Source organism: Lepisma saccharinum, chromosome 19 (genome assembly GCF_977018435.1).
Source record: "Lepisma saccharinum chromosome 19, izLepSacc3.1, whole genome shotgun sequence".
In the NCBI taxonomy this organism is placed as follows: domain Eukaryota; kingdom Metazoa; phylum Arthropoda; class Insecta; order Zygentoma; family Lepismatidae; genus Lepisma; species Lepisma saccharinum.
This window is the reverse complement of record NC_139247.1, coordinates 52,445,703-52,454,525: the sequence shown is the minus strand read 5'-3', so window position 1 is coordinate 52,454,525 and position 8,823 is coordinate 52,445,703.

The window sequence follows — 8,823 nt, the reverse complement described above, 5'->3', positions numbered from 1 at the left end:
CACACAAAAACCTACACAGTATAATATTTGTACTTGAAACTACGGAGGGAAAGTATCATTGTCCCTGAGCGACACCACTCCACCGGGTGAGATACGTGAATAAGATAAGCCAATAAAGCTGCATGGCTGAATTGCTACTGCAGTGTTTTTCTAAATGCTGTATCCACGTGTTATTCACGAAGGCTGGCTCTGTTTATATTTGTGTTATTGCTGGAATTGAGTGATTGAATTGTCGATTCATTTCACTTCGCCTTTCTGCCTCTTTTGGTTGATCGCGAAGACGAGGCTGGATGATACTGACGAAGTGACAATCACAAAGAACACCCATGCCAAAGCCGGGTGCTAACCACTCAGCCACAGAGGTCGGCGGTGCTAGAAGAGATTTTTATCAGATTTACAGATAACTCCGCTAGAAAGTTCACAATTCAGCAGAGGTTACAGCATCCAATTACATGAGTGGTAACGTGACAAGCTGACTGATACCATAGGGCCAAGGCATTGTCCCTTGTTCCTTGAATCGGACCACTGAGGTTGCTTCCTGTATCTGATGCATCTCACGCGATGTTCCCGAGGAAACCTCACTCTATCTCTGGACCCTGAATCCTCTCCCAGTTTCCCTTATCTTCCGGCAAATCCCTGCAGAGCAGTAGCTCGCTGGCGTCCCGGTCACTCATCCCGGCATGAGTGATGTACGAGACAAGATCTCGCCGAAGAATTAGTAACTCTTTACACGAAACACTGCAGTGCCCTTCGAGACGGTGGAGTGAGGTGGCAGGGAGGCGGGGGGGAGCGGGTGGGGAGAAGGGTCATCTCGATGCGGCAGCTCCTTTCGCTAATAAAAAAAAAGAGAGAGTGGCCCAGCAAAGGATTCCATTTGCGTAATTGCAACCGTAATTTCTTTCAACGGAACTCTCTAGGTTGCGGTTCTCATGTGGTTTTCGTAATGGCCCACCCACGTGGAAAATTAACCCGAACCGAACTTGTTTCTAATCCAGAAGGAGCATCGTCGCGGATGGGGAAAGCTGGTTGTCTATGCTGAAGGCGTTCGAGGCTAGTGCTACGACAGTGATTGGCCGGCGAAGGTCTCTGCGTCATTCACCTTGCCTGCAAGCAACCCGACATACCTCACCGTAAGGCACAGATGCATACATCTCAGGATAAATCAGACACATTCACAAGAGTTTTCGTTCTAGCTTTAGTGGGGGTTCGAATCCTGGGATGAACACGGGTATTCCTCGTCATCGTGATTATCCTATGATCTAGAAAAGCGACGCCAAAAAAATCCAAGAGCAGAGGGAAGTAGAGTTTTTCGTACAGTCACCGGCAAAAAAAAATGGGAAACCCATATCCTGAAACCCATATCCTAGCTTCCCTGCAAGGTGTTACGTGCGTTGCCTAACTATATTGAAAATTTGCTATTAAGATTCACCTATCGCCTTAGACTTAGGCAACACTCATAATACCTTGGACGGACGCTACGTAGTATTTCAGGATCTAGGTGTCGCATTTATGTTGCCAGTGAGTGTACTTGGACGGATACGAATGGCTTCGGCAACAAAGTATGTTCGAAAGTAATAGTCTATTAAATGAGGTGTTCGCCATTACAATTTGAAATTTTCGAGGCAGCTAAATACGTACATTAACACCTTAGAAACAGCTAACTACGTGCGTATCACCGCTGGACTAGTTCCGCGAAGAGATGTTTATACATTCTGCAATTTATTATCCATTTTGAAACTACCATACTCTGTCCCAGGAGTCTGTGCAGCTAGCAAAGAAAAACAAGTCCTCTGCGCAAGTGGTGACTCAAAAGGGCTCAACAAATGAACGAGTGAGAGGGGAAAGTCGTTGCATGGAGGAGGAACACGGCTGCATCTTCCAGCCGTTTGCAGCAGCGCGCACTTCCCTGCCGTCATGCGCGGTGTTGCTTCACAGATTGCTGGGAGCAGATTTTGGTGCTGCCTTCATGGTGGTGCAGTGTTTCTTTTCATGGCATCATTACACCCAGTTTATTATCTACGTAGAAGAAGCAATTTACGCTACTGCTCTGGTTTCGGGATTATGTAGAAGTATAAATTTTGAGTATGTTTGGTTCGTGCCATGTGTTAGAACTGATCTAAACTTTGTACAGTACGATGATCTGCGATAAAACTCGGGTAACTTTATTTTCAGTTTTACATAGATAAGTTCTGCTTTGTACACTATGTAAACAAATGGATTAAACTATGTCTCTGGAGTATGTGAGCAAGGTTGCGTACAACGACAGAGAAGGGGAGAAAGCGAGTGAGCGGACTAAAGCATTTCGCGCTGCTGCAAGTGGCTGGTTTCTCTCCATGCTCTCATTTCCCCTCTCAAGCGTTCACTGGTCGAGCCCTCTCCAGTCACTACTTGCGCAGGGGACTTGATTGCGTTCGTTTGCTCCACAGATTCCCGGGACAGAGTTATCTCTGTAGCAACGAAAACAAATCTCTCCGCAAGTAATGACGCGAGACGGCTCCGCCAATGAAGACGTGAGAGAAAAATCGATTACGTGGAGGGGGGAGTGACTGCAGTTACCAGTCTTCCCAGAAGCGTGTACTGCTTCGCTCTGTCAACTCGATTTGTCCCCTTCTTTGCCGCTATGCGCGGCCTTGCTCCAGAGATAACTGAGACAGGGTATAGTTTACTTGTAATGCTGCTGAATTTCTCACAAATCATGTACTTTGATTTACAGCGAGTTCATTCTTGCATTAGACAGAGAGAGTGGTAAAGTGCTCACCTGTGCTTAGCAACACGTCACACTTTCTTGATCCGGTCGTGAGTGGGGGTCATGTGATCAGCATCACGCCCCTGACCGTCTTTACTCCTCAGGGTTTCCCCCAGGTACCCATGTCATTCGACGCTGGGTGAGCACCGGGGCCGCTTCCTACGTTAGAAAAGTTCCCGGATTTGAACCGGCCGGGGATCGAACCCGGGACCTTTAGCATGCTAGTCAGACGCGTTACCGACTTTTTTTTTTACAAACAAATCAGCATATATACAAAATAGATCTGCTTTCTTACATAAATTCTGTTAAAAGTATTGTATAGAATTTTTAACATAGTATGTAATATAGTAAGAGTCCAATTTTCACTATCTGATACAAGATTTTTGGCGTAAACATGCAGTTGTACCTGTAATACAAATATACATTTTTTTCATATATTAAATGCTGTTTACACTTTCACACCACAAGTATACAATTATTGTTGTCTAAACAACACTGAGGTAGTTTCCAAAATACTCATACATTTTTGGATATTGTAACATTTTCCATCTGGTTCTTTTTAAATACTGTGTGAACAAAATGCTATTGCTCTCATACTTTTTACAAAATACATAATATATTGTATTAGCTATTAACCAAATTACTGCATTGTTTTTCCTTTCTGGAAAATATTTGAAATCTGGTCTTGTACACATCGACGGTTGAAAGTACTGGGGTGCTGTTCGACATATTTGTCCTAGATATGTCGTTAGGCATTTCCAAATTCCCTGTACTCCATTACATGTTACTATTCTATGCTCAGAGGTGTCTATCTCTCCACATATGTGGCATTTATTAGTTGTTAGTCTATTGATATTATGTAAGCGTTCATTAGTTTGTATAATATCATGTATTACATTGTACCAAACACTATACACTGATGTATCCAGAAATTTCTTATTTAAATTTTTCCAAATATTTTGCCATCTGTTATTGGGAAAAGGTTTTTCAATGCGGTGAGTCGGTATCTGCAACTGTTTGTGAAACAGTGTATACAAGTATTGAGAGAGTTTTACATCTTCACCTTTTGGCGGAAGCACCACATAACTGAATTCTTGCATCAAACTTCGGAGATATAACGGTCCTTTTTTCAATCTGCGTAGAACTGGCGGATTTTGGGGTGGAAATTCCTCCATCCATAACTGTATCCATAATGATGTAATGGAATCTTCAATGCCATAGAGCGTATAGGATCTTGCCAGGAATAGGGATTTGCATTTGATCTCAATATTTGTGAGCTCCAATCCTCCTTTTAGTTTCATTTGCCATAGATTGGATAGTGGTATTCGAAAAAAATGTCCATACCACATAAACCAAATAATTGCTGAATTCATTATTCTCAGGTATTTTTGATTGATTGGGATCACTTGGGCCGTATAGTTTAATTTACTAAACATATATGTTTGCAAAAACCACGGCTGTGGTGTCATTCGAAGTTTTGGGTAACAGTGACATTGTGAGGAAAAGGCCCCAGCCTGTTTCAAAGCTGCAGACACGCTCTCTGCATATGTAGAACTGACTCGCAGATGGTCCTAATAGACAAGAACCCTATTGGGATGCGAAGTTGCCACCGTCTGAATTAACAAAATTGTCAAGCTCGTGAGCTTCCTATTGTGCCTGCTAACTTCCTGTTGTTACCCTTTTTTCCCCGATTGTCTTCGGCGCTGCTATCGACGGCGTCTACCTTTAACTCGGAAACAAAAGAACAGTGATAAACGAAGCGGAGCTTGTGCGCCGTTCGTTAACAAAGGTAACGCAATTATGGTCGCTCTTCTATTGTTTTTGTCACGTGGCAAGCGAGCATACTCCCAATAAAGGCTCCTTTGTATTGCGTTTGTTGCAGTTGGTGTAGACTAACACTCTTCTGTTAATTGCAGGTGGATGTGTAGTTCTCATTATTGCTTGATACACCCACGAGAAAAGAAGCTTAGGGAACGGTACAGTCGTGCTCTGGTTATTGTCCCTGGTTAATCTTGTGTTAGGGAATTGAGTTAAGCCACTTAGAAGAAAAGAGCGTGTGGCATAACGTGCGCAATAGGAGAGATTGCACATCTAAAATGAGCTTCACGAACGGATGGTCCACTCTCTTGTCATCTCAAACAGCTTATTTGGGAGGAATCATTTATAGTACAGAGAGGATTAGGCACACGCACAGAAACAAATTGTTACAAAGAGCTCAGATAAGAATGATAGACAGAGAGTTGGCATCATAGAGAGGCGAAGAAGCAGAGGGAAAGAAAGAGATAATCATAGAAAGAGAATATGGAAGAAGACAAGGAAAGAGAGAGATAGAGAATAGGTTGAGTAACAAAGAAAGAGAGAAGGAAAAAGAAGCAGAAAATGAGTGATGAACAGAAAGATAGAAAGAAAACGAGAATAATAAGATGAGTATGAAAAAACTAGAGAAGGAAAGAGATACAGAGAAAATGGGAAAGATGAAAGAGAGAAGAAAAGGAAGAAAAATGGAAAGAGAACATAAGCTGAGTAAGAAATACAAAGAGAAGGAAACAAACAAAGGAGGGATAAATACAAAAAGAAGTACAAATAGAAATGGAAAGGTAAAAGAGAGAATGACCAAAAAAGATAGAATAACCAAATTATACCTTCTGTCAAAAAAAGTGCCGGGAATTTGTAATTTTAAAGGCCCGCGCAAATGATTTTTAAAAATGTTTTTTTCCGTAAGTTGGTAGCTCTGTACTTAATTACTATGCCAAACATGAGCGCGATCTATCAACCAGTTTGTTTACAGCAGCAGGTTGAATCAGTCCACTGCAGTGGTGCATCACGATTTTTACAATGAACGAAATTATTGAACAAAGAGTTTGCCTTACATTTTGTGTTGCGAACGGAATTTCGTGTGCTGACTCGCTAAAAATGTTAGAAAAGACTTATGGTGAATCAGTTTTATCAAAAACATGGACTTACGAGTGGTACAAAGCGTTCAAGGAGGGCCGAGAGATCGTCGAAGACATGCCTCGTTCTGGACGACCTTCGACCTCTTCAACCGATGGAAACATCGAAAAAGTTAAGGAAATTGTGCTCGATAATCGCCATTCCAGCTTAAGAGAGATAGCTACTGACCTTAACACGAGTCTGTTCGTTCGATTTTGGTGGATATTTTGGGCATGAGACGCGTCGCCGCAAGGCTTGTTCCAAAACAGCTGAATTTTCTTCAAAAACAGTACCGTGAGCAGGTCTCTTTAGACATGTTGGATCGCGCCAATTCTGATCACACATTCATGGAACACATCGTAACTGGTGATGAGACATGGGTCTACGAGTTTGACATGCAAACAAGTCAACAGTCATCAGAATGGAGGACAAAATACGAGCCGAAACCGAAAAAAACCACGTCAAAGTCGCTCGAAAGTCAAGGTGATGCTCATTATTTTCTTCAATATTCGTGGTTTGGTGCATCATGAATTCGTTCCAGAGAGACAGACGGTCAATAAAGAATACTATTTGGCCATATTGAAGCGTTTCCGTGAGAAAATACGTCAGAAACGGCCAGATTTGTGGAAGATCAATTCGTGGATTTTACACGACGATAATGCGTCATCGCATAGAGCGACAGTTGTGACCGAATTTAAGGCCAAAAGCACAATAAATAACATTGAACAACACCGTATTCACCAGATCTGGCCCCGTGTGACTTCTTTATGTTTCCAAAACTAAAATTGCCACTCCGGGGTACCAGTTTTGACTCGATTGAAGCCATGAAGCAAAATTCGTGGAAGGAGCTGAAGGTCATACCGGAAAGCGCCTATAAAAAGTGTTTCCAATACTGGAAAAAACGCTGGCATATGTGTGTTGCATCAAATGGGACCTACTTCGAAGGCGACAAAATAAATAGTGACGAATAAATGAAAATTGTTCGTTTTATTTAACAATTCCCGGTACTTTTTTGACAGAATATATATATAACTGTTATATATACAGGGTGTCGCAAAACTCTTTCAACAACGCTTGGGTGCTGGTAGATATCATAAAAACAAGTAACTTTTCCCTATAAAGTTTACCTCGAAAGCACTTAGTTTCTGCGCTATAAGCGCTTAAAATCAATCCTGTACGTATGCAACCCAACGCAGCAAACGCTTGCTCTGACATAACTACCAGGGGCGCGTGGCAGGGTTGCCACTAGCTTTCCTCGTTAAGAGAGACGACTTGAAAACAACAACTTGGGAGTCTTGCCTGAGCAAAATCCAAAACATTAATGATACTTGCGATGTTGTAAGAAGCCTTGACAGTATTTATAAACTGACCAAGACAAATAATGGGCAGACTGAAATTCAAGATAACTCATTCTAAAATATCTCCATAATCGATTGATTGATTTGGTTTATTTTAATTCGCTTTTCTGCCACCTTTGTCTAATAGCGAAGATGAGGATGATATGATGAAATAACAAATGACACCAATGTCTAGGCCAGGATTTAAACCCGAGACACCTGGCGTCGTAGCGAGCTGTGATAACCACATCACCACGGAGTGTTTCGTGGATCATGCAATATCAACAATTGCAAGGGACACGTGAGATAGGGGAAATCCACGAACGAACAAATGTAAACATGATGTGCTTGCTGCTTCGTTTCGAATATTTGACATTCAAACAAAAACTGCTGGCTGCTAGTGCATTACACAATGACTCTACCATTGTGGTTGCAATCACATTCGCAGCAAAACATGCCTTTACTGCAGAAATGAACTTTTCTTGTCAGTATATTCGTTCTTGATTTTTCTAACGCTACTAGAGTCAAAATAATTCGTTAAGAGCAGAGCACTAACATACTTTATAAATTCAGTTTTCTTACAGTGTTCTTTTTACGTTAAGTTCAATTCATCAATAGGTGTAGTGGTGCAGTACCTGCTCCCTTTTCAGAAAAATCTGAACTACGAAGACGAATGGTCCAGTGACATATATCTCCAGGCCGGAACTATTATCAGGAACCTTCGATAGAGAGATCATGCGTCGATCCCTAAACGTACTCGATCACCAAGGCGGCTCAATAGACTTTTGCTGTTCGCAAAATTGTTTTTTGTCATTGTGCAATACGCGTGGCCTTTACAATTCAGTTCTTGATATAAGTATGCATTTCTTGGCTTTGGTTTTTAATAAGCACTATTTTTAATGTGTGAATTTGTTCATTTCTAAACGACGTTTTTCATGAAATTAAAAGCCGGCCCCCGTGGCAGAGTGGTTAGAACATCGCACTACGATGTCAGTGGTCTTGGGTTCGAATTCAGGCTTGGGCATGGATGTTTGTGAGTGTCCATTCATCAATTTCATCATATCATAACTCATTCCCATCTTCGCAAATTAGCCAAAAGTGGCACAAAAAGCGAAGTAAAATAAAGCAAATCAATCAATCAATCATTAAATTATAAGAGCCTTGCAATTATTTGCTTATGAGACGAACAAGATTAGCAATAACATTAGCACAGATAGGAATAATTTACAAATAAATTGTAATAACATTACAGTCTGCGTGTTCGAAACGAGGCAGCAAGCACATCATGTTTACATTTGTTCGTTCGTGGATTTCCCCTATATCACGTGTCCCTTGCAATTGTTGATATTGCATGATCCACGAAACACTCCGTGGTGATGTGGTTATCACAGCTCGCTACGACGCCAGGTGTCTCGGGTTTAAATCCTGGCCTAGACATTGGTGTCATTTGTTATTTCATCATATCATCCTCATCTTCGCTATTAGACAAAGGTGGCAGAAAAGCGAATTAAAATAAACCAAATCAATCAATCGATTATGGAGATATTTTAGAATGAGTTATCTTGAATTTCAGTCTGCCCATTATTTGTCTTGGTCAGTTTATAAATACTGTCAATGCTTCTTACAACATCGCAAGTATCATTAATGTTTTGGATTTTGCTCAGGCAAGACTCCCAAGTTGTTGTTTTCAAGTCGTCTCTTTTAACGAGGAAAGCTAGTGGCAACCCTGCCATGCGCCCCTGGTAGTTATGTGAGAGCAGTCGTTTGCTGTGTTGGGTTGCATACGTACAGGATAGATTTCAAGCGCTT